This window comes from Anser anser (genome assembly GCF_964211835.1).
Source record: "Anser anser genome assembly, chromosome: 3".
NCBI classification, from domain to species: Eukaryota; Metazoa; Chordata; class Aves; order Anseriformes; family Anatidae; genus Anser; species Anser anser.
Genome location: NC_139722.1, coordinates 23,222,691 through 23,231,807, shown reverse-complemented (window position 1 = coordinate 23,231,807; position 9,117 = coordinate 23,222,691). Strand labels below are relative to the sequence as shown.

The 9,117-nt window shown below is 40.4% G+C and overlaps 1 long non-coding RNA gene across 1 annotated transcript; it reads left to right on the top strand.

Moving 5' to 3' along the window:
* The first annotated feature begins 1,172 nt into the window (after positions 1–1,172).
* LOC310895940 lies at positions 1,173–7,181 on the top strand. Its single transcript, XR_014581059.1, has 4 exons — positions 1,173–2,135; positions 3,963–4,135; positions 4,511–4,592; positions 6,905–7,181. It is a non-coding gene; the product is annotated as an uncharacterized lncRNA (long non-coding RNA).
* The last annotated feature ends 1,936 nt before the right edge of the window (positions 7,182–9,117 follow it).

Below are 9,117 nucleotides of genomic sequence, written 5' to 3'. Positions count from 1 at the left end.
GACAGACTGGGAGAAGAACTCATGGAGAGCAGCCCCGCAGAGAAGGACTTGGGGGTTCTGGTGGATAAAAGCTCAACATGAGCCAGCAGTGTGTGCTTGCAGCCCAGAAGGCCAACTGCACCGTGGGCTGCATCAACAGAGGGGTGGCCAGCCCCTCTGTTGAGGGGAGAGGGAGGTGATTGTGCCCCTCTGCTCTGTCCTTGTGAGGCCCCACCTGGAGTGCTACGTCCAGGTCTGGGGCCACCAGCACAAGAAGGATGTGGAGCTGTTAGAGTGGGTCCAGAGGAGGGCCACAAAGATGATCAGAGGGCTGAAGCACCTCTCCTGTGAAGAAAGGCTGAGAGAGCTGGGGGTGCTCAGCCTGAAGAAGAGAAGGTTTCAGGAGTAACTCATTGCAGCTTAAAGGGGGCTTATAAAAACTTGGATAGCAACTTTTTGCAGATAATGATAAGATAATGGGGGATAATGATAAGACAAAGCTAAAAGAGGGGAGATTCAGATTAGATATTAGGAAGACATTCTTTACTGTGAGGGTGGTGAGGCACTGGCACAGGTTGCCCAGAGAAGCTGTGGATCCTGGAGGTGTTCAAGGCCAGGCTGGACGGGGTCCTGGGCAACCTGATCTAGTGGGTGGCGTCCCTGATCATGGCAGGGAGGTTGGAATCATAGACTCATAGAATGGTATGCATTGGAAGGGACCAACTACACAATGGTTGGAACTAGATGATATTTAAGGTCCCTTCCAACCCAAGCTGTACTATGATGTGATATGATTCTGTTTTTATAACCATGAGGCCACGTGGTTATGAGAGCAGAAGTAAATGCTATTAAAGTTTGTGTTTCACTTCCTTTTAACATAATGTGTTGGTCTGAGAAGTTTATTCTAGCCTAATATTAGGAAGCATAATTTATTCCAGCTGTAACAACAATCTATGTGACGCAACATAGACAGTTATTTTGTAATATTTTGTAATCATTTTATAAGCTTGGGCTAGCTGTATGCAAAATTTCAGTTTTCCAAAAGAATTCCCCCAAAACATTGGAAAGTTGTTGTTATGTACAACCAACAAAGAAAACACCTCTGACATATCCTCAATGAATCCCCTTTTTTTTCTTGGACTTTTGGGGGGTTTATCATTACATAATATTACTTAAGTGGTTTTGAAGGAAATTCTTGTGTTTCTGGGGTGAGGAAGTGTTAAGATTGGAAAGTCTTTGCAACAGCTGTGTTTGTGAAAGTGGTAATGGTGCATGTCTTTGTGAACATTTAAATGTGCTGACAGTCCTTTCATTACTGAAAGTGTAATTTAAGACCTAATGGAAATATCAAACTCTGTTGCTGTATCTGTCAATGTGTCAGCATCAGAAGCAGTCTTGCCTTATTCTCCTTGTACTGCAGGAGTACAATTTGAACTTATGGTTACAAGTGGGTGAACACTGTCTCTAAGTCCCATCATTCTGACTCCTGAATAGTATTCAAGCCCTTACTTTTGAAACAGAAGCAGTCGAAGCCATGGACTTAAATGCTTTGCAAACACAATGCCTGTAGGTGTAAGGTCTTGCTAACAAAAAATTAGCTTTCCTGCCTACATGTGTGGACATTTCTGTTTTGTGTGGGTTTTTTTGTACAAAAAAAAAAAAATCCTGTCTAAATAACAATGTTGATGTGATCTAAACATATCAAGCAAATTCTCTGTCATCACCAAGAACCTTCATGTAAATTTATATTATGTTGGAGACTGGTCTTTATAAAGAAATAGATTAAGCCAAATTTAAGCCAAGCGTATGTAACTCTACTGCTTTCTTTTTTCTTTTTCTTTTTTTTTTTTTCCTTAAAAATTGCAATGCATATTCATCTAAAAATTTGGAACTATACAGGTGGGATAACATCACAAATGTTCACACTTAATATAATTGCTTTAAGGTGTGTTGCTGAAAAGCATACAAAAACGTGGAAACAATTACAAAAAGCTGCACATGCAGCTGGGAGGGGACACAGCTAGGACCACTGACCCCAGCTGGCCAAAGAGGTATCCCACGACATATATGTCATGCTGAAAAATAAAACTGGGGGCAGTTGGCTGGGGGTGGGCTTGCCATTGCTTGGAGACTGGCTGGACATCAGTCAACTGATGGTGAGCATTTTTGTTGTACATCACTCGTGTACACTTTGTTTTCTTTTCTTTGTTTTTATTCTTTATTTCTTATCAAACTGTCCTTATCTCAAACCATTCAGTTTTCTACCTTTTACTCTTCTGATTCTCTTCCCCCTGCATCCATCTGGGGAAGGAGGGTGAGGAGTAAATGAGCAGCTGTGTGGTGGTTACCAGGGTTAAACCACAGCACTCAGTTACGGACTCTGGAATGCTTCCCATTCCCTGACACTGTCAGAGGGGCATGCTCTGGTGACATACTGACTGCAAAATCATGGTGTTCTTTAGAAAATGTTCCAGTGCTAGGCTGCATTATGAAAAGTATCACCAACAGTTTGAGGGAGACGCTCCTTCCCCACTACTCATCACTTATGAAACAGTTCTGGAGTTACGGGACACGTTTTGGATTCCTCATTACAAGAGAGACTTACTGGAGAGAATCCAGCTAAGGTCCACAAAGGTAACGAAGGGGCTGGAGCGTATCTCATACAAGGACATCAAGGAGATGCTGAGAGAGCTGAGGTTGTTTAGCCTGGAGGAAAGAAGTTTTAGGGGAAATCTTATCAGTGCATTTATAAAAAAGACAGACTGTTCTCAGTGGCACCTCGTGGTTCGAACAATGAGCACAAATTGGTGACTGAATACAAGAGCAAGTTGCCTGGAGAGGTTATGGAGTGGTCTTTGGAGATGTTCAAAACATGACTGGATGTGGTCCTGGGGAACCTACTATAGCTGCCCCTGTCTTGAGCGGGGGTTTGGACTAGATGAAATTTGGACCAGAAATTCTTTTCGACTTCAACCATTGTGTGAGTCTGTGATTCTGTGATACTTTAGATGTCACTGTCTGGGCAGGGAGCAGGGATGGAAGGCACTCTGAAGAACCACATCTTCCCCTCAATGTATCTATAGGCTTGCATTGCTCCAATAGATATCTGCAGTTAATTACTGTGGAACCTAGCACCCACAGAACTACTTTTTAGAGTTTTATAGCGTATACATAATTTTGAAAAAAAATCTGCCCAAGATAGATGTCCTCATCCATCCGTATTAGTTCACTTATATATTTATTAATTCTGTTACAGATACAGGATCAGTGGCCTGGTTGTGCTGGAAGCTGTTGCATACTAATTATGCTATGCTATATTTGGAAGAAAATATGCACACATATATATTTCTATATCTTCTTCTAACTGACATCTCAAATTAGAAATAACACTCTTTTCAGACTCTCAGTAGCCGGGACAATACAGAATGGTTATATAATAACCAAGAGACAGTTATAGGGAATGAAAAGTATGAAACTGTTTATTATTATTATTATTTTTATTTATTCATTACATACTGCTTCCTTCTAAATGTTTACTGTGAGCTCAGGGTATTTTTTTATACCACATGATAGTCCTTGGTCTTTTGATTTAATGGTTCACATCATTTATCGATCTTCACTGCTTCTGGTACCGACAGTACAATAAAACTGTCTGTTTCATCTGGTTAATACTGCTAATTTCTCCCCATTCCCTCCCCCCAACAGAAACACATCTGGGACATTGCACAGGCTTTAAATGAAGTGGTTGTTACCATGCTCACTGGGAAATAATTGAAGTAAATAAAATTAATTAGAATGCTTGTTGCCTGGAATGCATTCAGTAAAGAGCACCAAATCTGGTGAAGGGACTAGAAAACAAGGAGCAACTCAGGAAACAGGAATTATTTAGTCTTGAGAAAAGGAGGCTCAATGGAGACCTCATCACTCTCTACAACTACCTCTAAGGAGGTTGTAGTAAGGTGGGTGTTACTCTCTTCTCTCAGGTGACAAATGATGGGACATGAGGAAATGGCCCTAAGTTGCACCAGGGAAGGTTTAGATCAAGGAGAACTTCTTCATGGAAACTGTGTTTAGGCATTGGAATGGGCTCCTAAAGGGAGATGGTGGAGTCCCCATTAGGGGACGTCATACATCCCTCATCATACATTTAAAGAAGGTAATATGCATGAAGGTTAAAGTTTTGTCTTCATTTTTTTTTTCTATTAATTTCTCAAGTCTTTTCAAGTAAAGGAAAAACATACAAACATACCAACAACAACAACAACAAAACAGGTGCTACAAGACTGAAAAAATTCCTCAAACTATCATAATAATCTATGGGAAATACGTATTGAGCAAGGACAAACTTCAGTACTGTTTTTCTTTTCTTTTTTTTTTTAGAAAGAATGCTAAAAATACTAACAACTTTTTTTTTTTTTTTCCCCTAAGTTTACCCCAGTAAACTCTAAGGTTAATTTCTGAAAATGTAGATATATTGCAATGTATGACACTTTTATTCTTCCCAGTAGTCAAAATGTGTTTACTACTGCAGGTATGAGAATTTCAAAAGTCAGATGGGAACAGACTAATTTAAGCCACAGAAGTTATGACAACAGTGTTCCAAGCAAGTAAAGGTAATTTTAAGTTCCTTCACCAAAAACAAGCAAACAAAAAAACACTTTGTTTTTATTACTGTGTTTTAGATTGATAAGAGAATACATGAGATTGAATAGACTTGTATACCACATACCATCCAACATATGTCTATATCAACAGTAAGACAGGAAACAATTCATTCTATGAGAAGACAGATGTTGGAGAAAGGTAGAATGAAGTGTTTGCTGAAGGCGTCTATCCGTAAGTGCTTTACACAGAGCAGTGAACCAAGATCAGATGACCAGTTTTCATAAAACTAAAGTTAAATGAGAGGAATCCAGGCCTCTGGATTCCTAATTTATACCACTTTATAATGTTATTATAATAACATTAATACTAATTTATAACACTTTAAAAAATAACTCTTTAAAAGTGACAGTCTTGGGTTTATGTAGCAAGGTTTTGGTAGCAGGGGAGCTGCAGGAGTGGCCTCTGTGAGCAGAGCCCGGCAGCTGCCCCATGGCAGATCAGAGCCAGCTCCAAAGGGGACCTGCTGCTGGCCAGAGCCGAGCCAAGGAGCGACACTGGGTGGGCCTTTGGGAGAGCACACTGAAGAAAGGGAAAAAGCTGCTGTGCAACTGCAGCTGGGAGAGGAGTGAAAAATGACAGAGAACCAGCCCTGCAGCCCCCAAGGTCAGTGCAGAAGGAGGGCAGGAGGTGCTCCAGGAGCTGGAGCAGAAGTTCCCTTGCGGCCTGTGGAGAGGCCCCTGGTGGAGCAGGCTGTCCCCCTGCAGCCCACGGGTCCCACACGGAGCAGATCTCCACGCTGCAGCCCGTGGAGGAGCCCCCGGTGGAGCAGGTGGATGTGGCCTGGAGGAGGCTGCGGCCCATGGAGAGCCCCCGCAGGAGCAGGCCCCGGGCCGGAGCTGCAGCCCGTGGAGAGGAGCCCACGCAGGAGCAGGGGGTCTGGGGGGAGCTGCCGCCCGTGGGGGACCCGTGCTGGAGCAGTTTGCTCCTGGGGGATGGACCCCGTGGTACGGAGCCGTGTGGGAGCAGTTCCTGAAGAGCTGCTGCCTGTGGGCAGCCCCCGCAGGCTCAGTTCAGGAAGGATGGAATCCCATGGGAGGGATGCCTCCCTATGTTGAGTCAGTTTTACCCGTTATCATAATTGTTAAGTGATCTCCCTGTCCTTATCTCAACCCTTGAGCCCTTTCCATCACATTTTCTCCTCTTTTTTTTTTTTTCTTTTTTTTTTTTCTTTGAGGAGGGAGAGTGAGAGAGCAGTTTTGGTGGAGTTTAGCTGCCCAGCAGGGTACAACCGTCACAGACACCAATATTTGACATGCCAAAATGTGGGATATTTTGACACATCAAGATGTCTTTCATATTTTTTTTTTTTGTATGATTTTATAAACAGAAATGTTTGGGATGCTGCATTATATACACAAGTCTGACAGGTTCAGGATGGTATGTGTGACTGACAGTCAGCCTGATGTATTCTGGCACGAGTTACTTAGGCACGTTGTACGTAGTTGCTCTGTGTGAGGGCTGTTTACCTTGGGCTTTTGAACATCTAGCTGCATGTTTATAACAGCTGCTCAGAGCAGGAGCTCTAAATGTTTGAAAATCCCAGGAAAATGAGTAAAGGTATTTTCTCTCTTTTGGAATATAGTTTTTGGATGTGAGAAAAGGATATGAAATCTAGACTTAACACAATTCTAATTTACCTTTGGTGCTGGGGGCTTGTTTGGGTTTCATGTTTCGTGCACTTTCCTTCAGGGCTTATGCATAAGCACGATGTGTTAGCACAGAGATTAGTGACATAAAAACTTTCAACTAGGACAGCTGAAATGCTAGGTTCTGCAGTAAAGTGGATGCAATATCAACAGTGACATGGAAAAAAAGAACTTTTAAATTGAAATGAGTCCCTTCATCTTCCATTGCTTTCTTTTTCATTTAAACATAATATCTTTACTCAAATAGGATACAGCCAGAGGAAAAGCAGTTCATTTTCCTGACTGAAAAGAGAACTGTTCCAAATATTTGACATGATGATAACAAAAATGGTTGGCATCAAAACTTTCTTGTGTATAGCCAGTTACCATAGAAGAGTGTTTCCATGTCTGGAGAAGACTTTGCTAGACAGCAATGAGTTTTTGAATAATTGGAAGTTAGCTACTGGGGTATGCAAAAGTAAATACTTGTAGTAGTGTAAAGAGATGATCCACACTTCCATGGGTGCATTCACACAGCAAATCAGTGTTAAAATGTTACTTTTGCCAGAATAATGTCTTCCATATAACTTGCACTAATTATACAATACTTTTTTTCTTCTTTATTCCTTCAACAGGTAATAAGTGTATTAGCTCACTGCTGATGAAAAATCAGAAGGTTTCTCAGATGACCACTGTATTTTTAGAATATTTTATCTTCAGGAATATGTGCAGTGATTAGCCTCATCCTTTCTGTTTAGCACTTCCCTGTGCTCCTGTTGTAATAATCTCTAACTTTAGTATTATTAAAGTCTTCTTTCTTGACATACAATCTACTCTTAAGACAATTACTTCTAAGTCGAAAGTGTAAAGTCTTAAGAGCAGAGGACCAAACCTTAGGCTCCCTTTACTCCAATAAATACCTCAAACACTTATAATAGTGTTATGTTTTCTGTAAGTGCTTTTCCTGCTTTTAGCTGCTGCCCCATCTTGGTCACTAGCAATTACAGGTATTGAACTTTACTGCTAGATAGTTGCAGACTCAAAAAGAGAAAAGGCTCATACACAGCCTGTTTTCTTCTAATTCTCCTTCCACAAGGTCATTATAAAGGCAGGCTCTTCCTGCTCTACTTGACAAGAAAATATCTCTTTATATATATATATATATATATATATATATATATGTCCATATGTATTTGTATATGTGGAGGAGGCAGGAAAAGAGGATTTTTTTTCTATATGTTTCTAACAATAACCAGAAGATTTGTCACCTCAGGCCTTCAAACAAAAAAACTCTGATTTCTAGTTGAGAGTTATTATTAACAGACCAGGGCATTCCCCACAGTGTCTGAGGCACAAAGACTAGGGAAGCATTTGAGTTTTCTTACTTCATCAAAGGAAAGAAACAAATACTCACAAAAAGGCATTCAAAACCTGTGTCTGGCATTGAAGAGTTAATCAAATTAAGCCTGTTTCTTCTTACTATACTGAGTAAAGGCCTTTGCAGTAAAGAATTGGTAAGAACAAGATTTAGATGATCAGTGGTTTAATGCATCTCTTTCCTCCTTCTTTTTGCAACTCTGTGAATTGCTAAGCAAACAGCTTGTTTATAGGACAGGTTCCTGATTCTCCTTTCATTACCTTCTTAACACTCAAAATTCATTCTAAGGTATGTTTGTTACAAAGAAAACAAACAAACAAAACAACTACTCTTTTCTCCACAATATCTTTTACCTGAATAATGCTGAGATATTCTGACCTACCTGTACGTTCTTCAGATTTAATTTCAATCTTTGTATGTAAAGACCAGAAGTTAATATTATAGAACTATATACACAGAAATATGTAGAGAGAAGTTTCCCGTGTCTGCTATTCTATCTGCCAGCCCTTTGCAGATGCCTTGGGCACCTTAGGACATCTCAAATGGTAGTGATATGGTGCTAAGTTTAGACAAATAAATTAAGTCCCTGGCACATATAATGACACCTTCCATAGACAGTTCCGTACTCAATCTAGCTACACTACATGTAAAATAAAATTCAGATACTTTCTCACAAGGAATACATATAAAAGTGGACAGTTTAATTTGTAATGTAGGCGCACATCAGCAATGATTTCTAGAAATGTTTGTTTTATCACAGAACTTAACATGCATTTGTCCAAAAGGATTCAACTAAATCTTCTTTCAGTTTAGATACAACTTCTTTGCCCGTGTGTGGCAGGATTTCCAGTATACCATCGGTCAATGTTGCCAAGGCTTTTCTCCCCTACCATTGAATCTCTGAGTGATGTTTTTTCTGTTACCTTGTTTGCTTTTACATGTTGTTTACATGTAATTTATGTTTAATTAGAAAGTACCTCATAATTCAACCCAATAACAAAGAGGGAATCAGAAATGCTGCCCATGAATACTGCTTCTTCTGATTTTTGTCTTGCATTTTACATGGACTGTTGGAGCTATACACTGTGACTTATTCAGTCAAGTAGCTTTGAGTGTTTTGAGACTGAAAAAGGCTATAAAATTCCTAAACATAAGAATTTTATAATCATAGAATCATAGAATGGTTTGGGTTGGAAGATATCTTAAAGACCATCTAGTTCCAACCCCCCACTAGACCAGGTTGCTCAAAGCCCTATCCAACCTGGCCTTAAACACTTCCAGGGATGGGAAATCCACAACTTCTCTGGGCAACCTGTTCCAGTGCCTTACCACCTTCAGACTAAAGAATTTCTTCCTTATATCTAATACAAATTTTCCCTGTTTTAGTTTAAAGCCATTACTTTTTCTCCTGTCACCACGCTCCCCAGTAAAAGAGTCCCTTTTCTGCTTTCTTGTAGGCCCCCCTTTAGG